This window comes from Fukomys damarensis, unplaced genomic scaffold (genome assembly GCF_012274545.1).
Source record: "Fukomys damarensis isolate Sample0158 unplaced genomic scaffold, DMR_v1.0_HiC HiC_scaffold_39, whole genome shotgun sequence".
Taxonomy (NCBI): domain Eukaryota; kingdom Metazoa; phylum Chordata; class Mammalia; order Rodentia; family Bathyergidae; genus Fukomys; species Fukomys damarensis.
In genome coordinates, this window is record NW_022900951.1 from 37,941,846 (window position 1) to 37,960,434 (window position 18,589).

Below are 18,589 nucleotides of genomic sequence, written 5' to 3' on the forward strand. Positions count from 1 at the left end.
ATTGGTCTGTTTCCAAGTTTTAGCTATTACAAACTGTGCTGCTATAAACATGGGAGCACATATATTTCTGTGGTATGATTTTTTAAATTCTTTTGGGAAGATACCCAGCAGGGGAATAGCTGGGTCAAATGGGACCTCTAATCCCAGTCTTTTAAAGTATCTCCATACTGATTTCCACAGTGCTTACACCAGTCTGCACTCCCACCAACAGTGGAGAAGAGTTCCTTTTTCCCCACAACTCTGCCAGAATACCAATAGGTTGACTTCTTGATAGTAGCCGTTCTTTCTGGGATGAGATGGAATCTCAATGTGTTGTTTTCATCTGCATCTCTCGAATGACCGGTGATCTTGAACATTTTTTCATATGTTCATCTGATAATTCTACTTCTTTGAGAAAATTCTGTTCGTTTCAGATCCCCATTTTTTAGTTGGGTCTTTAAATTTGGAAAGTCTGATATTTTTAAATTCTTTATACATTCTGGATAGTAGACCTTTGTCTGAGGAACAGCTTGTAAAAATTTTTTTCCCACATTGTAGGTTGTCTCTTCACTCTGTCAGTGGTTTCTCTTGCTGTGAAAGTGCTTTTTAATAAGATGAGATCCCTGTTGTTGATACTTTGTGCTAGTTCACATGTGAGTGAGGTTTTGTTTATGATATCTTTTCCTACAGCAATGTCTTCAAGAGTTCTACCTAACCTTCTTCCAGTTGGTTTAGTGTTTCTGTTTTAATATTTAGATCTTTGATCCAGTTCAATTTTATTTTAGTGCATGGTGAGAGATATAGGTCTAGTTTTAATCTTTGGCAAGTTGAGACCCAATGTTTTCAGCACCATTTGTTAAGAGGCTATCTTTCCTTCAGTGAGAGCGTTTGGCTCCTTTGTCAAAGATGAGGTGGCTGAGTATGTCTGGAGATTTTTCTGCATCTTCTAATCTGTTCCATGGATCCTTGGGACTGTTTATTATCCAGTACCATGCCGTTTTTACCACAGCAGCTTTGTCATATAGTTTCACATTGGGGATTATAATACCCCCTGTTTTGTCTTTGTTGCCTAGAACTGCTTTGGAACAGATTTTTTTTTTTTGAGGCATGGTCTTGCTGTGTAGTTTAGGCTGTCCTTGAACTCATTATGTAGTTCAGTCTAGCCTCAAATTCACGGCAATTCTTCTACCTCAGCTTCCCAAGTGTTAGGATTAGAAGTGTACATCACCATACCCAGCTCAATTTTTAGGATTTTGATATACATACAATTGCCAGCTTTTATAATGTCTAGCTCCAAGTCCCCTGAAGCAATACCCATAAGTCACTAGTCATTACCTTAAACCCACAGTCACTTCAATTTGCAGAAAAAAAAAGATCCCTACAGAAAACCCTATGATGAGAGCAGCCCCCTAAGCAGGAGCAGTTACCCCATGATAGGAACCAAGGCTACCCCTAAGCAAGAAAAATCATTTCATAAGAACAGAATCTTCCTTTAAGTCAAAAAGATTTCACCAGAGCTACAAAAGTAAAACTGAGATAATTATCAACCACACCCCAACCTACCACAGCACCCCACAGAACTAGTTCCCTTTCTTTAGTTGAAAGGCCAACCTAGTCCTCCTCATCAGACCTGTATCCCTTTCAGTTCCTCAAACTGAAATCTATGCCCTATTTTCTCTCACTTTCCTTCATGAAGGGGTCAGCCTTGTTTTTATCAAGGTTGGGCTCCCCACTCTTTCAGCTTTCTTTCCTCCTCAAGCTAAAGTCCATTTGAATATTCTGTTAAAGCTTTTGGCCTCCAAATGCATGCCTCAGTTTTAATTTCTATTATCAGTGAAGCAAGGAGCCATCCCAGCCAGTAACTAAAGGAATCATGTTCTTTGACATGTTCCCCTCATTTGTTTGTTCTTCAGCCTCACTAGCTTTTTAGTTCTGCCTACTCAATTGACTGCTTCTGTCAGTAGATCTTTGTACACCCCTCAACCTGAGAGGCACTTTCCATTTCTCTTTAACACCCACTCCTCCTTCAGATCTCAGTTGAAGCGTCCCTTCTTGGAGAAGTATTTTTTTTATTTCTTTCAATAAGTCATCTCCCTTTTTATGTGCTGTCATATTACCTTTACCTCATCACTAATCATGGTTGAAATTTTCTTTCCATTTGAGATATTATTTAATTATTCTTTTCCTCACTAGAATGTAAATGTCTTGAGAGTAAGTATTTGGTTTCTGCTTATTATGAAGAGTAACAAAATATACCACTTTAGCATACAGACTATTTTGAGGTAAAGAATAGTGAGAACCAACAGATGTAAGCAAAGCTCTGAAAACAGGGTATACTTTCCCCTTTGTAAATTAAATTTACATTTACAAGTAAAATTTCCAGTTGTAGAGATGTTTCCTCTCCCATGTCAGGAAAAGGAAGGTTTTTACAAAGTCTGATGCATGGAGAAAACAGGGACTTAAATCTGCATAGTAAATCTTTCCAAATAGCCCTGGTTTCATGGTTTATCTCTAGATGTCCCCCAAGAGCCTTGTGTGCTTATAGACAGAGCTTTTACAAAAGGATCAGACCATGGGGACACTATAGCTGACTTGCTGTTAGGAGGTAGGGCCTTGTTGCAGGAGGCAGGTCACTGAGGGCATGACCCAGAAAGTTGTACCTCCCTTCCTGTGCCTCTCTTCTCTCTGCTTCCCACTGCCATGACACGAGCAGCTTTCCTCTGCTATGCCCCTGTGCCATATCTTCCTGCCTTAGAGCCAGACAACCATGGAATGAAAATGTGAGCCAAAATGAATCTCTCTTCCTTTAAACTGTGGAATTCCGATATTTTCCCTAGGCATGAGAAAGTGACTAAGGCACCTTGTGTCCTATACTCTTCCTGGTCACCTTCCAGACTCCTTTTCCCTTGTGTTAGCCAAGTTACACCCAGATAAACCCAAGTTATATCCACTGCTTTTAAATTATTTATCTAGGTACCCTCATGTGTAGGTGTGATACACAAGCCAATAAATTTTTCTTTTGTTAGTACTTCTTTGGCCAGTCTCACTTCAGGGCCCCAGGTAGAGCATCTAGGATGATAAAAGAAGACATTTTTTTCTGCCATTGCCATTATTACAATCTCCATCCAAGCACTGTGCCGGGAGGTTAGTAGGTATTCAGTAATATTTTTTCATTGGGTTAAGGCATCACCTAGCACAAATGGACATGTTTCCTAAAGATAACAATTATACCTTCAAGAATAGTTTTTAAGTGACATTTAATAAGTGCAAATGTGTTCTCAAGCAATACTACAATTAATCATCACAAAGTCTTTTTCAAGTGCTGTTTACCTAATTTTACAAAAGGAGATACAAGACTCAGGGTAATTGAATAACTATTTTGGTCCATTTGTGCCTCCACAGAGGGTCTCCATTCACAAGACTAATCCTCTAATCATAATTTCTATGCAGCTGCTAAGGGATCAATCTTAGCCTAATGTATAATTTGTTTTCTTGTTTCCAACCAGAAGATTGCCTTTTGCTTTTTATAGTTTTACGAAGGCAAAAATTAGGACCTGAATCACCTACTAAATTGTAGGGAAGGAAAAATTATCTTAGCTCCTAGGTTCTCTGCCTGGAGCTCTTTAAATTGGACTGACAAAAGACAAATTAACAAGAAATAAAACCCCCAAATTTATTAACATGTGCATTGCAAATATAACACAGAGAAGAGTAACTCAAAATTTTTGGCTAGAATTTGTGTTTATATAGCATCTAAACAAAGGAAAAAATATATATATATTTTTCCTACAAGGCAAGGCAAGGGATTTTGAGTCTCTAGGGATGGAAAATTTTGAGAAGGCAAATATATAGGAAACGAACAATGGATAAAAGCTAGTCAGTAAAGTTGGCTACATAGATTCCTCTGTTGCTGTCTCCAGGCAAAAATCTAAAGTTGTCCATAGTGATTAACTTTTGTCCTTCCTGATAGATATGGAGGACAGGCACCTTGATCAATTTGTCTTGCTGTTAGCTAATAGGGGGAAGGAGAAGACATTTTCTTATGCCTACTTCTTGTCAATTGCCCTATATCAAAGCAGCACATTCTGTAGTGGTTTATTCTGCCACCCTACAAGATAAGTAAGAGATTGATTGCTTTTAAATAAGAAGATTGCTATGGTTTGGATGAGTGACTTCAAAGGCCTCTGTGTTAAAGGTTTAATCTCCAAGTGGGTACTGAAAGAAAAGGAACTGAAATAGGATAGCCCGGGGCAAGGCTTTATTGGGGGAAGGAGCTGCCAAGCTGCCTCAAACAATAGAGAGACCAACTTGGTGAGCTTTATAAAGCGCTGTGTGGTGGAATAGCATTATGACTGTTGGAGATTGGTTGTACTGTGGGGCTAGTGACAGGGTGGTGGGTGACTGGAATGGGAGGATCATGCTGATAGCAGGGTGGAGCAACAAGTTCGGTTTTGCTTCTCCAGAGGGGGTAGGTTTTACTTTCCTGAAGTGGTTCATTTCCCATAAATGGGAACAATTATACAGACAGGAGCCATTTTAGAATGTAGGACCATTGGGGCCATTTTGTCTGGTAAAGAACTCTTATCAGATTCTACTGGGAGGTGGTGGAATCTTTGGGCCTAGTGGGTAGTCCTTAGGGCACTAGAGATTGTAGAACACCAGCCTTTCAATCTCTCTCTGCCTCCTGGCTCAAGATATAAGCAATTTGCTCTTACACACTCTTACCATTGCCTTCTGTTGCCTTACCATTGGCCCAGCCACTTGATTTTGGACAGGAACTTCCTCACTCATAACTCACCAAAAATCATTTAACTTATATAACAATTAAAAGTGGTTGTCGGAATGATAACAGAATAGAGCTGGATTACAAATCTTTGTCAAGTTAAAAGAACTATCTAGAATAAAATATGTTTTCCAGGTTCAAAATACAATTGAAGCCAACATATTTACTTCACATCTCATAGAGGCAAACACACTATTTTTCTCTTGCATATAATTTCCCCTCTGGCTGGCTACCTATCAACAACAGAACTCCCAAGTCTCTGTAAGTACCATAGCAACAACTCAACAAGAAAAAAAATTAGCACTTCAGATAACAAATCCTGGCAATGTTTACCTATTTGTGTTATCTAGAGGATTGTTATTTACAGTTCCTGCTGTTTTGCAAAAGAAGAAGGAAAAATTAGCCTCCCCCTCCCAAGCTTTGGAAACAATAGATTTATGTTTTCATTATAGTCAGGGACTTGGCAGCAATAAGGAAGACTCTTAAGTTGCCATATGGTCCCCTAAGCAGCCATAGGCTTCCAAATGTTTGTACTATGGGTTTAGTCTAAATCAGAAGAATCTCAGCATGAGTGGTATTTGCACTCTACAGAAAGGAACCAAAAAAGCTGAGATACAAAACAGGGAACTGGGGACTACACTAATAAATAAGGTCTAAGATTGAGGCAGTGAATACCAGGCAGTGAACCACATGTTTAGCAAAAAAAGGTAGAGTTGTTACATCCATTTGATGAGGAGTGGAACAACAGATGAGGATAGAAATAAAACAAACATGTTGGAAATTGTTCCCTAAAAATGCATTTAGGACTTACAAATCAGTCTGGTATAAGACAAGTAAAAGTAAAGTCCTAAGAGAGAACCCTGGATTCAAAACAACAAATGTCAGTCAGGTATGACTTTGAAAAACATTCTTTGTCGTATAAATCAAAACTCCTTGAACCTTGTAAAGGGCTAGCTCTGAACTAGTGATGGCTTCTAGAACATCTTTTTTTTTCTTTTCTAGATTGTATTTTAGACAATGGCTTGTCGTGACTCTGGCATGAACTTCCATTGCCAAAGCCTCTCCCGACCAATGTCCTTGCGGCCCTCTGCCTCTGTCATAGAAGAACTGCCTCGAGTCCTTCTGAGGAAGGTGCTTGGAAGGGTTATTGGGATGCTGTGAGGCAGAAGCTCCAAGACTTGGAGCCCCAGGACTACCAACTCGAATGCCTGCCCTGTGTTCTGTGTGCCCCCTCTGACGCCTGGCCACGCAGCTGCTCCCCACAAATTTGTCCAGCAACCACCCAGCCCAGCACTAAGATTCTGGGCCGGGAGAGAGCAAAGGCTTAGTGCTCAAGCTCTGTGGGCTTCCCTGGTACTGCTAGATTGAGGATTTGTAGAACTTTCTCTCCAACTGCATGATTCATTTTGGGGCCACAGATGTCCATTTCATTTACACTAGAGAAGGCAGGCAGAGTGCTGAGACTTTTGTTGAACCTGAGTCTGAAGATGATCTCAAAATGGCCCTGAGAAAAGACAGGAAAAGCATGGGGCACCTCTGGTACATTGGATGGGGTGTCCAAGTCCCACAGAACAGAGATGGATTTGGTATGGAAGCCTAGTGGCCTCAACAGGGCCAACATCGCCAAGGACAACTTCCTGGGGCTCCTGGGACTCCCTTTAGGGTACACAAAGGAAGAGATGGTGCAATTCTTCTCAGGGTTGGACATCCTGCCAAATGGGATCACACTGCCTGTTGACCCCAAGGACAAGATCACAGGGGAAGCCTTTGTGCAGTTCACTTCACAGGAGCTGGCTGAGAAAGTGCTCGGAAATGCAAGAAAATTGGGCATAGGTACATAAAAGTGTTCAGGAGCAGCCAGGAGAAAGTGAGATTGTACTCAGACTGGCCCCTGAAGTTCATTTCTGTGCAATACTGGAGCCCTACAACTGGCCTGGCACCACATGGAGGTACATTGGCATCATTAAGCAGGCAAGCCTGGAGAGGATGTGCTTTGGGACTACAGTGCAGGTTATGGAGGCTATGAGTAGTAAAGCGGTCTCCGGTACAGCTATGGCTTCACCACCAACCTGTTCAGTAGAGACCTCAGCTACTACCTCCCCAGTATGTATGACTAAACATACAGAGAGGGAGAGTTCACAGTGCCTAGCACCACCAGCCGCTGCATCTACTTGCGAGAGAACTGCTCTGCAAAGCTGAGAATGACATCTACAACTTTTTGCTGCTCAACCCAGTGAGAGTGCACACTGAGATGGAGCTGGATGAAAGAGTGATGGAGTGAAATAGCCATGGAGTTGGCCACCCACAAGGGAAGCCATGGTGTTCATGTCTAGGGTGAGGGCCAACATAAAGCACTGCTACATAGAACTCTCCCTCAATTCTACTGCAGCAGCCAGCAACAGGGCTTATAGCAGCCAGGTGATGCAGGGTATAGGAGTGCTGCAACACTGGTCAAAGGTAGCAGTAGCAACAGAAAAAGAGGCCAATAAATCAGGCCTTCAAAATTCAAAGGCCAGATATGTCTGCTTTAGGTACCTCCTGCTGAATCTCCCATGGCACCGGTGCTCTGACTCTGGTGCTGTCTTACCTATGGCCTGGCAATCTCCTAGGCTTTTATTATTTTCTACCTTTCTTAGAACAATGGGAGCAGGAATAACCATTGGGTGCTGTTTAGAGTTAGATGGAGGGAAGGGAGTGACTCACTCAGCTCCATTGTTCCTAACTGTACTAGGAGGTTTGTAAGGTTGAGGCCATCCTGGGCCACATAACCAGTTCAAGGCCAGCCTGGAATACAGTACAGACCCTGTCTCAAAAAATCAAGGAAAGAAACTCCCCCCAAAAAACCCAAAAAATTCATCCAAGGGCCGTGGATTTAGCTGAGTGGTTCTGTTGCCTGCAAGTGCAAGGTGTCAAGTTCACTCCCTGGGAAAAAAAATCATTCAAACTATTTGCTTCCAGGCTTCAAAACTCTTTTGAAATGCATCTGTCTTCCCTCCATCTATCCTCTCTTATTTTGGGATTTTCAGGTCTCAATCATTGGTAAGATTTTGGCTAAAATCAGCTAAGATGATTATCAAAATGGATGCTTAACATGTTTGCCTCCCTGTCTGCTGAACCTTGTAATTACAATATCTCTCATAGTCCATCATGAACTCCATTATTTTCAAGTCTTGAATCTCATTCTACTTTCAGCATACATTCTCAATTTCTTCTTAAATTAAAAAGGAGACTTTTTCCCTTTATTCTTACAAAAGATGAAGCATTCCATTTCTCATTTCTACGTATTCTGAACTCCATGTCTTGGATATCCTAGTCATAGATACCTTATATTCATGTGTATCTTTAATTTCTCTTTCACTTGATCCTTAAACTTCCTACCATTGAGCTCATATACCTAAAATTGCTTTAAAATATGCAAATGAAAACAACAGTGAGATTCCATCTCACTCCAGAAAGAATGGCTGTTACCAAGAAATCAAGCAATAACAAATGCTGGTGGGGTTGTAGGGGAAAAGGAACCCTTCTCCACTGTTGGTGGGAGTGTGGTCTGATACGACCACTAAGAAAATCAGTGTGGAGATTCCTCAAACAACTAAAACTAGAGGTTCCATTTGACTCAGCTATTCCCCTTCTTGGTATATTCCCAAAGAATTAAAAGCATCATACCACAGAGATATAAGTATAGCCATGTTTATATCAGCCCAATTTGTAGTAACTAAATCTTGAAAACAGCCATCATGCCCATCAGTGGATGAATGGATAAAGAAGTTGTGGTATTGTTTACAATGGAGTACTACTCTGCCATGAAGAAGGATAAAATTGAGGCATTTCTAGGTAAATGCATGCACCTTGAGACCATACTCTTAAGTGAAATATATCAGGCACACATGTTTAAATATCCCATTGTTTCTCTGGTGTGAGGAACTGAAAGGGTTAAGAAGGACCAAAATGTACAACAGATGTTAGGGAATAGGAAGAAAACATTCATTTCAAAAGGGGAACAAGGCTGGAAGGAAAGAAGGGAAAACAAAAAGAATAGAAGGAAAAAACTGGAAACAAAGCTTTTGTAAATAAGGAAGGGAAGAGGGAGTCAAAGGGAGGGGAGCAAATTGGGAAAAAAATCAAGATATATTATGTAAAGATACAAATTCTTTATGATGAAAATGATGGATATGTATATCTAAAAGGTACCAATAAAATTAATGTTAAAAATTTCTCTCAAAATATTTCCTGATGTTTGGTACCTCACTAAGCTTCTGGCCTGTCTCTTCTTTCACTGTTCTATTCTTTATGAAATTTTTTGTTTTACTTTCTTACTACTTTCTTGGGCTGGGGATTTATCTCAGTGGTTCTGCTGCCTGCTTAGGAAGTGCAAAGTCCAGAGTTTGATCCCCACACCAAACACACACACACACACACACACACACACACACACACACACACACACCACCACCACCACCACCACCTTCTTACTACTTTCTTATTCTTTATTTCAGTATCTAAATAGCACTCCTATCCCCTTTCTGATTTATCTGTGCACAGTGCTTTTTGCTTTCCTGTCATCCTGGTACCATATTTCTGTTTGTGCCATATTTTTGTTGCCATGGTCTTTACTTGAGCACAACTTTCCATGATCTTCAATAAATGTAGCTGCTTTTCACTTGCCATTAGGTGAGTGCACTTACATTTCATTGCTCATGGTACACAAGAGCCTGAATTTTACCTTCTGAATTCATTACACAGTAATACTCCTAGAGATGGAATTCAGTGGTCCTTTCTGGCTCTTTCTTCTTGAACTCCATACAATTTGATTGATGTAACTACCTTCTTGAATATTTTTCTATAAACTGTACATATCTAGTCATCCTCCTATTTTAGTGATAATTTCTTTTTTTCTTTCACTGCTTTACTTTTGTTTTTGGATGATTTTTCTAAAATTTTCATTCCCTGGATAGTCTAAGCTTTCAAAAATTGTATGCATGTTGATGATATTAAACATCTAATGCTTCTATTACTAGCTCCAGAATCTTAAATCAAAGTTGTGGATTACTGCCATACAGTGCCTCCTGAATATTTCTTTAACTAAAGTATAACATAACTAGAACAGAAATCATGAAGCAACTATTTATGTATCTCACCATAAAGGATTAGCTGATGTCAGATGACATCTCCCTAGAGGAACAAGTATAAAAGCTATCTAAATAAAAAAAAATTTTTTTGAAGGTATTAAGAGCCACAAGTTAAAGGGTTCTCAGAGAGAAGGGAACTACACTGAGATGCAGTTGAAAGGCAAGCCATCCTTCCTTGGGGAAAATTTAAAACACATGAAACATGATAATGATGTCTATAAAAAGACATAAAGTCACCAAACAAGATATATATGTGCATAAATTGTTTAAAACAATAAAACTATTAGCCTATGGGTTTAATTATGAATATAGAATTAAAATAAAATGCATACATAATGATAGCTCAGAAGAAGGATAGGAGGTAAAGTTAAAATCTTATAAGAACCTTACATTGCTAAAAAATGGTAAAAGATCTAACCTAATATGACTTACATAAGTCAAATATTCATTTTTTTCATATCTATGGTAAAAAAATAAAAGAACAAAATAATGAAAATTAACAATGAAAATGGAATAATAAAAATACTCTTAGAACAAAAAAAGTGGGAAAATGTCAATATCAAGGAATAAAAAAAGGAAGAAGATAAGTAGAAATTGTATATTTAAATACAAATATATTACTAGTTAAATTAAACAAAACTGGGTTAAATACTCAAAGTAACAGACCAAGATTGTCAAACTAAAATTAAAGAGCACATACAAACACAAAACACTTTGCTACTTATGAGACATGCCTAAAATATCAGTGTATCAAAAGCTCATTAGATAGAATTAATCTTAGTGAGTAACCTTGCTTCATTCCCAATCTCAAAAGTAAAACTTTCAATAACTCATGATTAATTATGATGTTTGTTGAAAGTCATGTGTGTGTGAACCCTATACAAGATAAATATCCATATCCTATCTTTTCCTATGGTTGTTGATATTCTATCAAGTATTCTTCTGCATCTATTGAAATATAGTTTTTCCTTTATTTCCTGATCATTTGATGAATTGCTTTGATTTTTAAATGTTAGAATAACTCTGATTTCCTGAACTTAACTTGTTTGTGACATTGTATCCTTTTTATGTATTGATTGATGATTTGAACTTTTTTTTTTTTTTTTGGTACAGGGGATTGAACTCAGGACCTTGCACTTAAGAGGCAGGTGGGCAGAACCACTGAGTTAAATCCCTGGCCCTGAACATACTTTGCTTAGGATTTTTTTTAATCTGTGTTCCTAACAGAGTTTTCCTTATAGTTAAACTTTTACATAACATGCTTACAAATCTTGGTATTAAGGTGACTTCACAAGATGGTTTCTGGATGGAATTTTTCTCTCCTCTTGAAGTTACTGTATTTCCTCCTAAATACTGAAGATAAGTTACTAGACAAGTCATTTGGGCTGTTGGAAACTCTAAATTTTGGATTGATGTCCTTTATAAAAACAAGATCATTGTTTTGAAAATTGAGATGTAATCAATATATCATGAAATTCCTCTTTTTTAAATTATAATATTCAGTTTTTAAAAATATATTCCCAAAGTTGTACAACCAGTTCTGGCCTCTGATTCCAGAATATTTTCATCACCACAAAAAGAAAGAAATGCTGGAGATGTTAAAAAATCACTCCTCTTTTCTCCTTTTCATATCCCCTGGAAAACTTGGACCTACTTTCTATCTCTATGGATTTGCCTATTCTGTACATTTTATATAAACATAGTTACACAACATGTGGCCTTTGCCTGGCTTCTGTCACTTAGGATAATGTTTTCAAGGATCATCTGTTTTCTACTATGTATCAGTAATTCATTCCTTATTATTCCTGGATAATATTATACGAAAATGCCACATTTTGTTTAATCATTTGTAAAAGTGATGGACTTTTGGGTTGCTTCCATTTTTTGCCAATTAATGATGCTATGAATATTCATCTACAGATTTTTATGTGCACCTATTTTTAATTACAAAACAGCAGCATCATTGTATATTCCCAGCAGCAATGCATGATAGTTCCAGTTTCTCCATGTCCTTATGAACATGTATTACTGTCTGGGGAAGGAAGGGAAGAGAAGGGAATGAAAAAAATAATTAAGATGTATTATCTACATGTATCACTCCCCACAAGGAATGTAACCATTTTGTACTCCAAACACATACTGATAAATAAAAACTGACAAAAATAATGACTGAAAGGGAGCATTGAAAATATCTGCTGGGAGGCTTAACCAGGAGGATCAGGAATTTGAGACCAGCCTGTACCACATAGTGAGCCCCTGTTTCAAAAAGTAGGGATAGGGGAAAGAGGAGGAAAAAATAAGAAGAAACTTTGTCTCCCACATAGCACATCTGTCTTCCAGTGCTGTCTGTAAAAACTGTTAAAACTCTAGGCAATCTTCAAACCACTACTGGTTTCTTTATTTTGTCCAGAACACAATTAGAGCAGCTTAGAAGTGTTCAATAAATATTTGGTTGAATATCTCACAAATAGTAAGCTACAAGACCATACTCTCTCCTCCTAGAAAAAATTCATTTACAACATAAGTGGATTTCAAAGCTTCCTTGAGTGTAAGGGTTCAAACTGCATCTGACAACTTTGGTAGGCAGATGATGAAGGATAAGCTTGTATTGTTAGAGAAAATAAAATCTTCATCGTATTTCATAGTACACAGATCAACTCAATATCATAAACAGATGTTAATGAAGTTGTTTATCTGGATGATGATAAGAACCTAGAAAACTTATAAAGTGAGGACATATCCAGAAGGGACTTCAGTAATACTCACGATATGAATTCCCAAATATGCATATCCTATAGAACTATTTCTGGGGGAAAAAAAAACAAGGGAACTATTTCCAGAGAATACTTTCAAAGGAATATGTGCAAAGTAAATATAATACATAACAGATTTTACAGAGTCCTGATGCATTCATATAACCCAATGGAGTAAGATAGCAGCATTTAACTTGGAATAATGTTCAAAGACATTTTTTATTTTGTTTAACACAAAGCATCTCTTATCTCCAAGGAGAGAAGTATAGATGTCTAGCTTGTTGGCATAATAGAACTGATTCAAGATTCATATAACACTGGGGTTCTACCCAACTTAACATATTTCACATGATCTTAGCTAGAAGGCCAAGAAGCGATCAGCCTCACATATTTCAAGTTGGAGTGTGGCCAGAGGATTCTTCACATTACACTTTTATTTGTTTGTGTTTTTAGAAAGATTTTCAAAGTTAGAAAAGGCACACAGTACTACTACAATGAATAGCCATATATATATTTTTTTACCTAGATTTAACAATTTTTATTATTCCATATGCATTAAAATTCAAGTTGGCTATTAAAAGAACAGCAAAAAGAAAATATAATTATCTTAATATAATTAAATATAATTGTAATATATTTATGTGGACAATGTCATGACAATGTCGACAAGTTTGGAATTTTTTGAAAACGTAATCCTTAGGGATCCATGGGAGGTAAGAGCTCTGAGATTACACAATTTTGAAAGCATTCTATAAACGGTCACATTTTAAAATATTATTTAGGACATGTGCTAATAACTTTTTCTAGCTCTGTACAGATTCATGCACAATTAATGATACAGCACAGTGGGAAACAAACAAAATGAACAAAAACCACACATACACACACACACACGCACACACACACACACACACACACAACAATTATTTATACTCAGATTGTCTGCCAAAGGATTTAAAGTTGCTTTCAAAAAGACCTGCATAAAAAAATGAAATAAGTGAACACTTGATGTGGTTGATAAAAAGTGAAAAGACCAGAAGTAATATTGGAACTGCAGAACATAGTATTCTATATAGTTCCAACAATTTAACTGTTTGCTTTCTAGTGGCTAAACATAAAGTAAAATTAACAATGAACACGATTTACAGAGTCTACAAGATTTTTTTAAAGCCTGTTTTTCCCCTAGGCAGTTTGTTTCATATAAATAACTATAAATTTGAGAGCAATTTCTTCTATGATTCCTAAAAAAGAGGATACACTGGGAAGCAGTATAGGAAGTTTATGATAAGAAGTGACTGTTTTACTTGGTTTCTTCCAACTCCCTCATGCTCAAATCTCATAGTACCCACACTTCATTTACTAAAAGCAATTTCTTTACTGAAAGGTTATTAGGTACTAAATAAAGCAATCCAGGCCTCTGGCTCTGATAATCTTGCAGCCTGACTCTAAGTCAGCATCTTTTAAATCCAAGGCAGATACACAGACCAAGGCACATGAAAAAAAAAAAGTAGGTAGGGGAAGACGTAAAGTTTGTGGGTGAAATACAAAGATTTTTCTTGATAGAAACACTTATTTTATGTCAAATTGTATGTTGAAATAGTCTAATTCTCCAAAGAGTTAGAGTTTCAGAAATACTACCTACCTTACCCAGTCAGGATACATATAATCTCCATTTTCTTCTTAATAACATATGTTAACAAGCTTACAAGATTTTTTTTGCCAACAATAAAACCAAACCTTGATTTTCTATGGATATATGGTGTCTTAGTCTGTTTTATGTTGCTATAACAAAATACTTCACATTGGATAATGTATAAAGGAAAAAGGTTTATTTGGCTCATGATTCTGGTGGCTGGAAAGTCCAGACAGTATAGCATCGTTAGCTGAGTGTGTCACAACATGGCAGAGAAGGAGAAAAGGAATTTGCCATACACAAAAGGGGCAAGTGTGCAAGCAAGGAAGCAAGAGACAGGGAGCAGCCAGGTTAACTCTTACAATAGCTTCCTTTCACAGAAACTTGTGCAGTCCCACAAGATTTAGCCCACTCCTTGAGACAGCATTAATCCCTTCACACAGGTGCAGTCCCCATGACCTATGAGTTACCTTCCTTTCAGCCCAACCTTTTAAAAATTCCACCACTTCAACATGAGCACACCAGGAGCCAAGCTTCTAGCAGATGAAACTTTAAGGAATAAACATAAGTAAACAATAGCAGATGGAATTCATTCAATGCTTTGGAAACCTTTCTGATTATGCTTCTTTGGTTTAGAAGAATTCCATCCAAAACACTGACTCACAGTGTATATTTTTTAAGTTTATGTTCTGTTTTGATTTACTAATATTTTGGTGACTTTTTAATCTATTTATAGGAGATAGTCTATACTTTTATTTCTTGTAATGTCTTTAGCTAGTTTGAATATTAGGGTAATGCTGGCTCCATAGAATGATTTTAGAAATATACATTTTCCTTTTATTTTCTGAAAGAACTTGTGGATAATTGGCATCATTTCTTCTTAAGTGTTAGGAATTCACTGATGAAGTGATCTGGGATTGCTTCATTTTTGAGGGTGTTATTAATTATTGATTAAATTTCTTCAGTAGATATAAAGATATTCAAGTTATCTATTTCTTCTTGTGTGAGTTTTGGTAGTTTTTGTATTTCAAGCAATTAGTTCATTTCATGTGAATTATCAAACATATTTGTATAGTATTCCTTCCTTATTATTTTAATCAATAGGGATCAATAGGGATCAATAGTGATCACCTAACTTCCATTACTGCTATTGATAACTTGTTTTCTCTTCCTTTTTCTCAGTTAACTTGGCTGGAGGCTTATAACTTTTATTCATGTTTTTTACAAAGAAGCAGATCCTAGTTTTGTTAGTCTGATTTGGTTTTGTTGGTTACTGCTCTATTTTTAAAGCAATAACAGCATATTAATTATCATTTTTATTTGTACATGTTTGCAGTACATAATGAACAGATTAACTGTGGGAGGAAAATAAAAGATATTGCTCTAATTTTTATTGTTTCTTTTCTTCTACTTGCTTTAAGCATAAATTTCTCTTCTTTATCTAATTTTGTGTGGTGAAATGTTTTGTTATAACTTTAGAGAGCCTTTTTTATTTATTTAATGCTATATGTTTTCATCTATGCACTCATTTTACCACATCTTGTACATTTTGATAAGTTCAATTTCATTGTTAGTTAGTTCAAGATATTTAATAATTTCTTGTGTAACTTATTTTACCTATACATTATTGAGAAGTATATGGGTTTATTTCTAAATATTTTGAGATTATCTATCTTTATTGATTTATATTTTAATTCCACCGTGATCAGACACATTTATTGTATTATTTCTACCACTCTAAATTTGATACGTGCATTTTGTGGCCAAGATTGAGTTCTGTCTAGGTAAATATTGCACGTGAACTTGAGAAGAATGTGTATTCTTCTCTTTTTGGATCCAATGTTCTATAATTGTCAAACAGATCAAATTGCTTGATAGTGCTAGCACTACCCTTACTGATCTATATTCTCACTGATTGTCTGCTTTATGATCTGTCAATTACTGAATTTGGAGTGTTGAAGTCATCATCTATAATAGTGGGCTCTTCTATTTCTCATTTTAGTTCTCTATGTTTTTTCCTAACACACTGTGCCACTTTGTTGTTAGTTGCATAAACATTAAGGCCTGTTATGTCTTCCTGGATAATTGACCTCTAATCAGGTAATAATGCTTAGTAACCCCCCCCCCACACAAACCTTAAGAGCCTCAAAAGGCTTCATAAACCAAACATTTTAAGAAACCAATTCAGACTACAGGAAAGATTATCTAAGTATCATGTGCCAAAGTGATTCATGCCATTAATTACCTCCACATAATTTTTAGTCCCTGGAATGGCATTCACAAAATAAACTTATCCACTGGTTTATGGCTTGGCTCTAGAATTTTCTATTTGTTGCTTAGGTGAAGTTTACTTAATTCTTCTGTGCCTCAGTTTTTAACAATCATAAAATGAAGATACTAATAAGTAACATGCATGGTTTTCTGAATATTAAATGAGATAATATGTTCAACAGTGTAAAGTGCTCAATAATTTGTCTCTCATTCTTCAATCCTTAGATATTTCAAGGATATGCAATTCCAAATTTTATATAAATACTTAAAAGTAATAGGGATGCAGTCAATATTGACAGTAATGACCAAGAAGTTTTCAAAAGCTGGAATCTCTTACAAAAGAACACCATAAACAAGAACATGACAAAAACCAAAAACTCTCCTGCAATGCAAGACATACCTATTGCAGACTGAATGTTTGTGTCTCAACATTCAAATGTTCAAGCCCTAAACTCTAATGTGATGGTATTTGGAGGTAAGGCCTTTGGGAGGTAATTAAGTTCAGGGCAGGTTTTGAGGGTAAGGTCCCCAAGATGATATTAGTGTCCTTATAAGGGGAGGAAGAAAGTTTCTCTGCCTGTCTGCCCCAATTCCCACAGAGATAAGTTGGTTATTTGCAAGCCAGGAGCATACGTGGCACCAGGACACTAAGTCAACTGGCATCTTGATCATGGATTTCACAGTTCCCAAAAGTGTGAAAAACAAATTCCTGTTGTTTAAACCACCCACTTCACAGTATTTTGTATTGGCAGTCCAAGCAACTAAGGCAATCAACCACCCCTTGCTTGAAAATCTTTAAGAGACAGATACTTGAATAGGAAAAATGGCAAGACACTTGAACAGGAAGGTTTAAAAAAAAGATGGGGCAAGAGGACCACAAGGTCAAACCCATTCTGAACAACTTAATGATTTAGAAAGACCCTACTTCTGTGCAAACGGGGGGGGGGGCTGGGGCTGTAGCTCAGTGTGAGGGCATCAGGTTCAATGCCCAGTACTACTCTCTCCCTCTCCCCCCTACACACACATGCACATGTGTGGAGATATCCATAAAGGCAGTAACACCTAAATATATGAAAATATATGTGTGCAATGTGCTTAGTCTTCAGAGAAGTACAAATTAAAACTGCCAATAAATAACTTCAAGAATTGGCAAGGATGGGACCGGGGATTTTAGCTCAGTGGTGCTGCCACCTGCTTCCTGGTACAAAAAAAAAAAAAAGAATTGGCAAGGATGTAGACCAAATGAAATTCTCATATACTGCTAGTGGGTGAATATTTTGTGAAAATATGGAACACTGTTTTGTAGTATCTATTAAAGTTTAAAATTTACATACCTTATGACCCAGAAATTCTTCTATTAGGAATAGAGCTGACAACAATTTGTTCATATGCATAAGAATGGTTGTACCAGCACTATTAGTTCTAGCCCAAACCTGGAAATAATAGCATGTCCATCAATAGTAAAATGGATAAGCTAACTCTATAAATTTACATAATGCATATTATGGATCAATGAAAATGAATAAACTATACACAGGTATATGTGTCAAAATGACTTTCATATACATAACATCAAATGAAAGAAGTCACAGAAGAAGGCTTACTGTATGATTCCACTGACATCAATTTCAATTGTAGTTAAAAATAGGTACTAAATAGGTACTAGGAGTTAGGATTGTAGGTACCCTTGGAGAAATGAGGTAGCAAAAGGAAAGAGCATACAGCAGGGTCTCTGAGATTGGGGTAATGTTCTAGTCCTTGACCTAGATGCTGGTTATACATGTGTTTTCATGTTTTCAACATTTACTGATCTGTATATTTATAATTTGTCCTCTTTTCTCTCTGTATACCATATTTCAATAAAGACATCAAAACTTCAGTAAATTACTAGGTCCCCAGAATGTTACCCACCTGTGTCCACATAGCATTTAAAGGGACCTATGTCTAATTCCCACCAGGTCTTCAATACTTTCCACACATCAGTCACTTTTCAGTCACTTTTTGCCTCAGCTATATTTCACTTCTTTTTTTTTTTTTTTTT

General features: G+C 37.0%; 1 pseudogene; it reads left to right on the forward strand.

Annotated features, from left to right (window-relative positions):
* Positions 1-4,327: 4,327 nt before the first annotated feature.
* Positions 4,328-13,115, forward strand: LOC104855276 (annotated as a pseudogene).
* The last annotated feature ends 5,474 nt before the right edge of the window (positions 13,116-18,589 follow it).